Genomic DNA, 12,720 nt, shown 5'->3' with positions numbered 1-12,720 from the left:
TTTAATGCTTTTTAGGGGTCTTGACTTGAATAAACAGTAGGTAATCTAATTAGGTTTCAAAACCATCCACCTACATTTAACAAGCAATGTATTTGGACTGTAGTATGTGGAAGTTCATGGATAAAAAAAATTGCCTTATTCCCCAATTCCTTTATTTGATTCTTACATGGGATGTGGACGTCACTGTCAACACCAGCATTTTTTTGTGACGATGCTGCCCCTTTAACACTGTTATGTTGTCCGTGGGTTTTTTTCTTCAGTAGGGGTCGTAAAGGCAATGGAACGTTTGGCAGAATCTGCCTAAGTCAACAATCAGACGAGGTCTTTAAGTTTTTTTAAGAACACTTATACAATGAAAGGGGTACAGCCAGTTCTCCCATTCGAGATTTTTCCTAATTTGGTTTAGTTTTAGCATGCAGTCAGAAAAACACTTTTGGGGAGCTAAAGAAGCAGCTACGGTGAAAAGAGGCTCCGTACTTCAAGAGAAGTCTTGACTGAACTTTCCCTTTAAAATCTCTCCTGCCTATAAGAATCTGCATTTGAATTCACCTTTTGTTAAGGGGTATGTTGATGGGATGTTGCGAGAATTAGAACAGCCCCTTTGTTAAGTTGCAACAGAGTCAGTTAGAGTTTTTTTTGATTACTTACAGTGTGGAAACAGGTCCTTCGGCCCAACAAGTCCACACTGACCCGCCGAAGCGTAACCCACCCATTCCCGTACATTTACCCCTTTACCTAACACTATGGGTAATTTAGCATGGCCAATTCACCTGACCTGCACACTTTAGACTGTGGGAGGAAACTGGAGCACCCGGAGGAAACCCACGCAGACACGGGGAGAATGTGCAAACTCCACACAGTCAGTTGCCTGAGGCGGGAATTGAACCCGGGTCTCTGGCGCTGTGAGGCAGCAGTGCTAACCACTGTGCCACCGTGCCGCCCACTAAGTTAAGTTAAGTTGTCAAATAAGTTAAGTTATACTAAATTTTGTTTTCCTTTGTTTGTGTTTCATCCATAGTAATTAAATAAATTCTGTTTTTTGTTCAAAGCTGAGTGGTTTGAAGAGCTGCATCGCTCCTGGAATATCCACTTTACATTGGCCTAAAAAAAATTTAGCTGACCTAGCTTCTTGAAACATTTTGAGAGGGTCTAGCCTGGTCCATAACATTATGCTCTTGAACTGAGTGACCATGTCAAAAGGCAGAAATCTTTATTAATCATTCCTGGGATGAGGGCATCTCTGGGTAGGCCATCATTTATTGCCCATTCCTACTCGGCTTGAAATGTCAACTCTCAGTTTTCTCCACAGATGATGCCAGACTTGCTGAGCTTTTCCAGCAATTTCTATTTTTGTCTTTGATTTACAGCATCTACAGTCCTTTCAGATTTTATTTAAGAGTCAATACCATTGCTGTGGGTCTGAGTCACATGTAGTCACATAAGGACAGCAGTTTTTTTCCCTAAAGGGCATTAGTGAACTAGATGGGTTTTTCCCAACAATTGACAATGGAATTGTGGTCAGCATAAGACTCCTAATTCCAGGTGATTCACCAGGGACCTGGGCTCAATTCTGGCCTCAGCTGACTGTCTGTGTGGAGTTTGCACAATTCTCCCCATGTTTGTGTGGGTTTCCTCCCACAATCCAAAGATGTGCAGGTTAGGTGAATTGACCATACTAAAATACCCATAGGGTTCAGGGACATGTAAGTTAGGTGCATTAGTCAGGGATAAATGTGGAGTAATAGGGTAGGGGAATGGGTCTTGGTGGGTTACTCTTCAGAGGATCAAATGGCCTGTTGCCACACTGTAGGGATTCTATGACTTTTATTGAATTCAAATTCTGCCATCTGCTGCGGTGGGATCCAAACCAAGGTCCCCCAGAACATTACCTGGGTCCCTGGATTAACAGACCAGCTATAATACCACTCAGCCATTACCTCCCCTGTGAAAAAAAGAGTTATTGCTGAGATTATGGAGTCATATGTAACCTATACAGGTAATAATGGCTGATTCCCTTCCCTAAAGGACATTAATGAACCAGATGAGTTTTTACAGCAATCAATGATAGTTGTCTTGGTCACCATCAGTGGGACCAGTATGGTATTCCAGATTTACTAATTGAATTCAAACTCCATCCAATGGTGTGATGAAATTTTTGTCCCAGAACATCAACCTTGGCCTCTCGGTTCTTAGTTGAGTGATATTACCACTGTACCACCATTCTGAGGATGGAAGTGGAGGAGCTGGTGTTGGACTAGGGTGGACAAAGTTAAGAATCACACAACACCTGGTTCATTTGGAAATACGAGCTTTTGGAGCACTGCGCCTTCATCAGGTACATGTGGAGCAGGATCATAAGACACAGAATTTACAAAAAAAGACCTCAGTGCCATGTAACTGAAGGTTTGTTCAATATATCCTTTCATTTGCATGACACTGAGATCTTTTGCTATAAATTTTGTGTCTAATGATCCTGCTCCACAGCTACCTGACGAAGGAGCAGTGCTCTGAAAGCTAGCACTTTTTTTTGTCATGGGCCTTATAGCCAGGCAGAAGTTCCCTTCGCCCTGCTGCGGCTGAAGGATTAGATTACTTACAGTGTGGAAACAGGCCCTTCGGTCCAACAAGTCCACACCGACCCGCCGAAGCGCAACCCACCCATACCCCTACATTTATCCCTTACCTAACACTATGGGTAATTTAGCATGGCCAATTCATCTGATCTGCACATTTTTGGTGCTGTGGGAGGAAACCGGAGCACCCGGAGGAAACCCACGCAGACACGGGGAGAATGTGCAAACTCCACACAGTCAGTCACCTGAGGCAGGAATTGAACCCAGGTCTCTTGCGCTGTGAGGCACCAGTGCTAACCACTGTGCCACCGTGCCGCCCCAAATAAACCTGTTGGACAATAACCTGGTGTTGTGTAATTTTTAATTCTGAGGATGGCCATTGCTCTCTGCCAGTCCGGTCAGAATCATTCAACAGGAATGTGAATTAAAAACACTTTGAAATAAAAGTGCTTGAGAGAAATTTCTGTGTTTTAAAAAATATCTACAACACAGTCATACCCAAGGAGAAAAGCACAGTTTGAGGAGAATGAGAATGTGATCAGGAGAGGTAGTGATGAAGGTCCAACAAATACCCCTCCTGCTCAACAGATACAATGTAGGGACAGGGAGACAGTTTACGTGAGAACATAAGAACTAGGAGCAGGAGTAGCATCCGAGGAGCAGTAAAATCGACGTTTCGGGCAAAAGCCCTTCATCAGGAATTCCTGATGAAGGGCTTTTGCCCGAAACGTCGATTTTACTGCTCCTCGGATGCTGCCTGAACTGCTGTGCTTTTCCAGCACCACTCTAATCTAACCTCTGGTTTCCAGCATCTGCAGTCATTGTTTTTACCTGGGAGCAGGAATAGGCCATTTGGCCTGTTGAGCCTGCTCCACCATTCAATAAGATCATGGCTGAACTTTTCGTGGACTCAGGTCCACCTACCTGCCTGCTCGCCATAACCCTTAATTCCTTTACTGGTCAAAAATATATCTATTTTTTTCTTAATTCAATGAGGAAGCCTCAACTGCTTCACTAGACAGGGAATTCCACAGGTTCACAACCCTTTGGGTGAAGACATTTCTCCTCAACTCAGTCCTAAATGTGCTCCCCTTCATTTTAATGCTACACCCCTAGTTCTAGTTCACACACCAGCGGAAACAACCTCCTTGCTTTTATCTTATCGATTCCCTTCATAATTTCATATGTTCCAAAACATCCCCTCTCATTCTTCTAAATTCCAATGAGTATAGCCCCAGTCTACTCAAAAAGACAAACCTCCTAATGCAGGAATCAACCTAGTTAACCTCCTCTGCATCCCCTCCTCAATTAAGGAGAAGGACAGTCACAATACAAACTAATGTCTTAGAAAACTGTTCAATTGCGGGAGTGTGGGGCGAAGGGAAAATACAGCAGAATAGAAATGTGTTATTGATAAGGTATTCTCTAATTAGCTGCTTGGGCACACAGAACTCAAATCTTGTTCGGAAAAGAGGCGACTTGCTAAAGATTTTCATCTTACACTCATCACGACAAATGAAAAAATGTCAAATTTCAAATTGTAGAGTCCTTGTTGACTTTTCAGCATTTTTGCTTTACTCTCTTATCAATTTAGCTTTGAACCTGTGAACTGGGAACTGTGTGCTAAAGATGACTTTTGGACTGTGGGTATCAGCTTGTGTTAAAGAGAAAGCAGTGCAAACAAGCTTTTGTTTATTCATGAGGCAAGGCCTGATAGTTAATTGCAGATTGGTACCTGATCAAAAAAGGTTCTGCAGATGTTTTGTCACCAGGGAAGAGCATTATGGATTTAAACAGATAGCAGAAGCTGGCTAATAATGGGATCCACGTGGGAATTGGTTCCAGCAAATTTGTAAATGACTTCATGCTCAAGCAGATAGCAGGTGCTGAATGGTAACTGGGACTTTGTGAAAGAAATAGGATCAGTCTGTCACAGAATGGCCAGGGTATGAATTGGGTTTTGAACTGTGTTTACTATGAGAAAGAATCTGGCTGTTAGTACAACAGCATGAAGATTTGAAAGGTCCCTGCCTAACCTCCGGTAAGCTGCTCTTGGAAGCTCAGTGAATAGAAGGCTAAGATATACATGTTATTGCCTTTATCCAAGGTGACCCAGACCAACACCCTCAGAAAATCAACCATCAAAACATCAAGAAACAAAGATAGGCAGAGGAACATTTAGTGTTGAGGAAATGGGAAGGCTGCAGAAGAACATACTCAGGTTAAGAGAGTTGGCAAAGAAGTGGCAGATAGAATACAATGTGAGAAAGAGTGAGGAAGAGTGAGGAACTTCCGTAGGAAGATTAGAAGCACAGACTAATTCTTTAATGGGGAAAAACTTCAGAAATTTGAAGCACCAAGGAACAGAGGAGTCCTAGTTCAGGATACTCTGAAGGTAAATATGCAGGTTCGGTCCAGTTAGGAAGGCAAATGAAGTGCTAGCATTTAATTCAAGAGGGCTATAATACAAGAGCAGGGATGTACTGTTGAGACCGTATAAGGGTCAAAATGTATGGAGCTGCAAACACAGGGCATGTCAGGCAGCATCCAAGGAACAGGAGAATCGACGTTTTGGGCAAAAGCCCTTCATCAGGAATGAGGAGGGAGGTGGGGAGAAGGGGGCTGAGAGATAAATAGGGTGGGGAGGGGGCTGACAGGAAGGTACCTTCCCAACTACTGTCCATCCAGCCCCACGGTCCCTCTTAATTATCTCTCAGCCCTACCCCCCACATTCCTGATGTAGGGCTTATGCCCGAAATGTTGAATCTCCTGCTCCTCGGATGCTGCCTGACCTTCTGTGCTTTACCAGTGCCACTTTTTTGACTCAGATCTCCAGCATCTGCAGTCCTCACTTTCTCTTGAGACTGCATAAGGCACTGGTCAGGCCGTTTTTGAAATATTGTGAGTAGTTTTGAGCCCCATATCTAAGGAAGGATTTGCTGGCATTGGAGAGGGCCCAGAGGAGTTTTACAAGAATGATCCCAAAGATGAAGGTCTTGTCATATGAGGAGCGGTTGAGGACTCTGGGTCTGTAGTTGATGGAGTTTAGAAGGATGGGGGAGATCTGATTGAAATTTACAGAATACTGAGAGTTCTGGATAGTGTGGAAAAGATGTTTATCACTAGCAAGAAAACCTAGGACCCAAGGGCACAGCCTCAGGGTGAAGGGGTGGTTCTTTAGAACTGAGATGGGAGGGAATTTTTTCAGCCAGATGGTGATGAATCTGTAGAACCCATTGCCATAGAAGACTGTTGAGGCCAAGTCATTGAGTGTATTTAAGACAGAGATAGATAAGTTCTTGAATGGTGAGGGGATCAAAGGTTACGGGAAAAAGGCAGGTAAGTGGGGGTTAGAAACATATAGCCATAGTTGAATGTCACAGCAGACTCAATGGGCCGTAAAGACTAATTTTGTTCCTCTATCTTATAGTCTCGTCTCATGGTCTTATCTATGTCTGTGCAACAACACATCATGAAAACCACTTACGTAATTGGGCCAGTTTTATTGTTTTCTTTGATTTATCCTTTAACTGTGTCTGTCTGTCTTTTGTGTGACTGGTCTGAAAACAAAGACTGTTGGTTTTAAAGTTTAGACCTATTAGATTACTTTATTGTTTTAATTTTTGCTCTGAAAAAGTTACTATATTGTGAGTTAATTGTTAAGACTTTTGTTTAAGATCCAAACCAGTGTCGAGAATTGATTATTTGCAGAGTCTGGGATTGGTTGTTCGAATGTCTGGTTAGGAACTATTGGGATCAGTTTTGAGGGTCTTTGAAGTTTTTAGTTTAACTGTATTGTGGATACAGAGGTAGAAAGGCTGGTTTGGACAAGCTGTCTTGTCTCTGTGTAAAAAAAAATTTGATAACAATTTAGATGACAGCAGAGAAAAAAGGATTCTGATTGTTTGGCAAGTTAATTCTGATCAGCCAAAGCATTGCTATTGAGAAAGCAATGGGGAGCTATAGACACCGCAAACCCCTTGCACAGGGTAACATGATGACTCAGTAGTTAGCACTGCTGCCTCATAGCACCAGTGACCCAGGTTCAATTCCAAACTCAGGTAAGTGTCTGCGTGGAGTTTGCAATTTCTTCCCATAGCTGCGTGGGTTTCTTCTGGATACTCCGGTTTCCTAACATACTCTAGGAATGAACAGGCTAGGTGAGTTAGCCATGGTAAATGTGGGGTAATGGGATAAGGTGAGATGCTGTTCAGAGGGTCAGTGCAGACTTGATGGGCCAAGTGGCCTCTTTCTGTACTGTAGGCATTCTATAAATCGATCCCTTTCATAAAAAATCTACAGTGTGGAAGCAGGCCATTGGACCTTCAGAAGCGTGTTGCTTCTCGCAAATATACATGAGCCATGTTGCAACCTTAAATTAGTTGTTCATGTAGCTATTGGTACATTCAGGCTTACTCAGTCAGCATAGTCTAATTGTAAAATCATATCTAATGGTAGACAATTTGTTTTGTGATTTGCAAGCACAGGCTGCTCGAGTACAGTCTGTTCACTGTCTGTTTGGAACATGCGTTACCATTTAGTCAGCCAATCATTGGGATTTACAGTGCACAAACATTCAGAGACTCTGTGTAAATGGAAGTTGCTGTTGTTTTTCACACAACACTAGGTTATGGTCCAACAGGTTTATTTGGAAGCACTAGCAAAGCAGCACTCTGAAAACTAGTGCTTCCAAATAAACCTGTTGGACTATAACCTGGTGTTGTGTAATTTTTAACTTTGTACACCCCAGTCCAACACCGGCGCCTTCAGGTCATGGCTGTTGTCTTTGTTTTTATCAGGCTGAAGGATTTTCAGCAATGAATCAAACACCAATTAAGTCAAACTGGTTCTGCTTGTCTTAAACTTCCAACTTAGTGAATTACTGTCATGTGAGAAGAACAATTTTATATTCCACCCAGTTGTCTCTCAGAAGACCTGTGGAAAACAGGGCCCAGCTGGGGGGCAATGGCAGTGAATGTAGAGGAGAATGTCTGCGGCTTCTGGAAGTCAAAGAGGGGGTTGGGGCTCATTTCCTTCAGGCTGTGGCAGAGGAAATATGATGGTGGCCCATTGCTACTCAGTGGCGAATCTGTAGCCTAACCTCGTCCACTCACTTTTATTCCAAATCCCAGAAAACCCTTGAATACAAATTCAGGGCAGAAGTAGACCATTCACCCTTGAGTTTGCTCTGGGAGAGTTGACAGCCTGTGGTATGATCACTGGACTGTTAATCCAGAAACTCAGGTAATATTCTGGGAACCAGGGTCTGAATCCCACCACGGCAGATTGGTGGAATTTGAATTCAACACAAATCTGGAATTGAGAGGTTAATGGTGACCATGAATCCATTATTTGGGGGGGGGGGGGGGATCTCCGTCTGTCCTTTAGGGAAGGAAACTGTCATCCTTACCTGGTCTGGCTGACATGTGACTCCAGAATCCAGATCCACGGCAATGTGGTTGCCCTCTGGGGAATTAGGGATGGGCAATAAATGCTGGCCCAGCCAAAGATGCCCTTATTCCGTGAATGAATTAAAAAAAACATCATGGCTTGACTAGTAATGCATAATGGTCACACATCTGAAATTGTGAATTGAGGTTTTTGCTTTTTAAAGAAACAAGTTGTACTTTTCTATCACCTTTTGTACAAGTAAGTATTTCCCAGTTTCTCTCCTGAATAGCTTCTCTCCTAAAGGCTGCCAGGTCTTGGACATCTCTCCCAGCATATAAAGAGATTCTCTCTAACTACCTCACCAAATCCTTCCAAATTTCGAATAAACTGAATAAAATTACCGTTTTATGTTCCAGGAAATACAAGCCAAGTTTGTCTTGTCCCTCCTGTTAATCGCAGCGTCAGAACACTAGTAACATTCTGGTAAATCTGCACTGCCCTCCTACAGTGGCCAATATATCCTTTATCAGGTGAAATTTGGGTCAACCAGGACTTTGTATACATGTATTAAAATCTTTTCCTTACATATTATGGCCCTCTAATTATAAAGAGATCTGTTTACATGCCTCCTGAATCTCTTTGGACCTTCACTGATCCTATACTTTTCACAATTAAAGTATTACTCAGATTTAACCTTTTTTCAATCCAAACTATATTACCACACACATGGCTGATTTGAAATCCATCTTCTACAGAGTCACGTAATGTACCAATGTCTCTTTGTAATTTAATGCTTCTAATTACTCCACATAATATCCCAGCAACCTGTTCATTGGGAAACTTAGATACTTGCCAGTCAGCTATCTAAATCCTGAATAAATATTGTGAATAGCTGTGGGTCCAGATGAGATGCCTGCATGACACTAATAGTCATTTCCCTCCTCTTTGAGTATGCAGCCTGTTTCCATACTCTGCATTCTCACGAAGCCAGGTCAATAATTTGCCTGAGCTTTAATTATAGCTACCAGTCTTTATGTGAGCCTTGTCAAATGTTGTTTTGCAAAGCGACATAAAATCACACAAACAATTTTTAGTTAGTTGCTTTAAAAACTGAATTAGGATTGTTGGGGATGACCTAGCCTTCACAATCTATATTGATTCTTGTTCCTCAGTCTGTGGATGTGGAGGCTGAGGGATATGGGTCAATAAATAGCAATGGCAGCTGATGGTGCAATGGAACGTGGGAAGATGAAGGCATGTAGCCTCCAGGGGAACAAGAACTGAAAGACAGAACTTTTTAGCAGGTGCTGTGGAATAGTGTTAATGTCACGGGATTCGTAATGTAGTGCCCTGGTTTGGTGCTTTGGAGTCCTGTGTTCAAATCCTGTCAGGGCAGTAGATGGAATTTAAATTCACTTAATTAATAAAAGCTAGTGTCAGTAATAGTGACTAATCACAATTGTTTTAAAAAACCCATCTGGTTCACTAATGTCCGGTAGGGAAGGAATCTGCCGTCCTCACTTGGTCTGGCTTACATGTGACTCCAGACCCAGAGTTATGTGGTTAACTCTTGAGTGTCTGTGAATGAGCCACTCAGTTAGACCAAATTGTTCACGACAAGTCAAAGAGGAATGAAGGAGAATGTCCATTTCCAGTCCAAGCTGCAGGTGCTGCAGTGGCTCAAGAAAACAGCTGACAGCCGTCTCGAGTAATGGGCAGAAAATACTGTGATGCTCACAACTTCATAAAAGAATGAATTAAGAAAATACGGAAAGCAAGGCATGTGAGGTGAAAGCAATGGCAGCAAACCGTTAATCAGGAACAGGGCAGGAAGGTTTAAGATGGACAGAACAGTTACAGTCCAGTCTGTAGAACATTGGCCAGAGAGATACAGTTGGTGCATACATGCTAGCGACAGCAATACTTCACCACAACCATGGAATCTTCTGAGAGAGGTGCAAGAAATCAGAAACAAGCCAAGAGTCAACAGGAGATAACGTTGAAAGCATTCCGCTGACCTCCTTAGAAGACCAAGCGTCATTAATGTAGATTCTAACTTTCTGTATGATCTTGTCCCACTTGGTGCCCAGCTCCCACTTGAAAATGTCTGGATGCTCAGTGTCCATAACACTCATGTTCCCTGCTTCACCTTGATACATTCAATGGAAATAATCTCTCACCCAGGTACATAATACAGCCATTTTATTTTGTAAATTCTGCACCAATTTCCCTTTAAGTCTACAATGGTCTGAGCTTATCAGACATAAACCACAACTTATTTTTGCAGCTTCAGTGTGTGTAGGCAAAGTACGCCATATGTGGTTTAACCAATAATAATAATCTCCTTTAATTTGTAATGAATAGTTTGATTAATACATTCCAATTATCTAAAACAGGTGGATCAACATGGAATTTTAAAAATTCTGTAAAAAATGCATTCTGCCTACCTGTACTGATAAAGGATGAAAATCTTGAAGCATGTATTTCTGATACGGGAAGGAAAGAGCAGGGGAACTGCTGAAACCTGAATAGCTGGAGCAGACTCGAAAAGGTGTCCTTTTATCAATCTTTCAAATTGGCAAGGCGGAAGCGAAATGGGGAAAAACACAGTTGAAGAGGAGGATCTATAAAAAGATCTGTTGAGGCAAGAACAGCAATAGCGAGGCAGAATTACTCAAACCACTTTAACCACTGAACATCAAATGCTGATAGGCTGAAGACCAGCTGCAGGGAATGTCTCTTTTTTACCCAATCAAACAGCCACAGCCTGAAGCTGTGCTTTTGATGCAATCAGTGATTCTGTGAACAGTGTCAGGCAGGATGCAGTACCACAGGATGTCAAGAACGCAGCACAAGTTCAGTGGTTAGCACTGTTGCCTCACAGTGCCAAGAACCCGGCTTCGATTTCAGCCTCGGGTGACTGTCTGTGTGGAGTTTGCACATTCACCACGTGTCTCTGCAGGTTTCCTCTGGGTGCTGCAGTTTCCTCTCACAGTCCAAAGATGTACAGGTCAGGTGGGCAGTCCAAAGATTGCCCATAGTGTTCAAGGATGTGTAGGTTGGGTGCATTAGTCAGGGATAAATATAAGATAATAGGGTAGGGGGAATGGGTTGCTCTTTGGAGGGTCGGTGTGGACTTATTGGCCGAAGAGCCTGTTTCCACACTGTAGGGATTCTATGATCCTCCGAACAGAATTAGCTTGCCATAAGTTTGCAGGTACAGATTTGTGTACAGTCCCACTGGCCTAAGGATTTGTGGGCCGACAGTCTTTTTGACTACGGGAGTTTTGGTTAATGGACTTCCAGCTTAGACCAAAAAGATAAAAATCACCTCAATGCAGAAACACAGCAGACACTTGCTTGTTAAGTTTCTTTGAAGAATTGATATTAAGTTGCTAGATTTGTCTAGGTGCTCTTTCCCATCTGAATTAGAGTTAGTTTTAAAAAATGTATTCATTGGATGAGGGTTTGGACCAGATTAATAGCTCCAATCAGGGATCTGGCTGGCTAATCTTGTTACAATCCAACTGGCTAATCCTGCCACAATCACTACAGTGGACCTTCATTTTAAAAAGAGCGAGGGTTTTACAAGAAGCAGGCAGTGGAATAGTTGATGCGATGCTTTTTATTTCATTAGATTCGGGCAAGCTTCCATTAAAGCGGAAAGTAACAAATATAACTCCTTTATTCAAAAAGGGAAGGAGAAAGAAAACAGGAAGCTAGAGGTCAGTTAGCTTAACATCCATCAGAGAGAAAATGCTAGAAGGTCTTATTGAAGACATTATAACAGGACACTTGGGTAAGTTCAAGCTGATCAGGCAGAGGCAGCATGGGTTTGTCAAAGGTTAATCATGTTTAACTAGTTTATTGGAGAGGGAGAGGTTAAATAGGCTGGGGCATCGGAGGCTGACAGGTGACCTTATAGAAGTTTATAAAATCATGAGGGGCGTGGATAGGATAAATAGGCAAAGTCTTTTCCCTGGGGTGGGAGGAGTCCAGAACTAGAGGGCATAGGTTTAGGGTGAGAGGGAAAAGATATAAAAGAGACCTAAGGGGCAACTTTTTTACGCAGAGGGTGGTACGTGTATGGAATGAGCTGCCAGAGGAAGTGGTGGAGGCTGGTACAATTGTAACATTTAAAAGGCATCTGGATGGGTATATGAATAGGAAGGGTTTGGAAGGATATGGGCCAGATGCTGGTAGGTCAGACTAGATTGGGTTGTGATATCTGGTTGGCATGGGCGAGTTGGATCGAAGGATCTGTTTCCATGCTGTACATCTGTATGACTTCATGACTCTATACGTAACCTGTAGATGTATTGTACTTAGATTTGTTTAAGGTATTTGGCAAGGAGCCACATCAAAGGTATTGAGGAAAATAAAAGCTCATTGTGTTGGGGTAACATATTGGCATGGATTGAAGAAGGAATAAGTGAGGCTTTTTCAGGCTGGCAGGATGTCACGAGTGGTGTGCCACAGGGATGAGTGGTGGGGCACCAACTCTTTCCAATTTATATAAATGATTTGGATGAAGGGACCAGAATTATGAAGCCAAATTTGTTGATGACATAGAGATAGGTGGGAAAGTAAGTGCTGAAGAGGATGTAAGAGCCTACAAAAGGGACATAAGTCGATTAAATGAGTTGATAAGGATCTGGCAAATAGAGGGAGGAACACAAGAAGAAGGGCTTATGCCCGAAATGTCGATTCTCCTGCTCCTTGGATGCTGCCTGACATGCTGTGCTTTTCCAGCAAC

At 42.6% G+C, this 12,720-nt stretch overlaps 1 protein-coding gene across 1 annotated transcript in view; it reads right to left on the bottom strand.

Annotated features, from left to right (window-relative positions):
- The window catches only part of glipr2 (GLI pathogenesis-related 2), a 61,897-nt gene extending 51,275 nt beyond the window's left edge, over window positions 1-10,622 (bottom strand). The window contains exon 1 of the mRNA XM_072566338.1: window positions 10,412-10,622. The gene's annotated coding sequence lies outside the window, so the exon portion shown is untranslated. The remainder of the gene's footprint in view (window positions 1-10,411) is intronic.
- Between the last annotated feature and the right edge of the window lie 2,098 nt (window positions 10,623-12,720).

This window comes from Chiloscyllium punctatum, chromosome 49, assembly GCF_047496795.1.
Source record: "Chiloscyllium punctatum isolate Juve2018m chromosome 49, sChiPun1.3, whole genome shotgun sequence".
In the NCBI taxonomy this organism is placed as follows: domain Eukaryota; kingdom Metazoa; phylum Chordata; class Chondrichthyes; order Orectolobiformes; family Hemiscylliidae; genus Chiloscyllium; species Chiloscyllium punctatum.
This window is presented reverse-complemented; position numbering and strand designations above follow the sequence as displayed.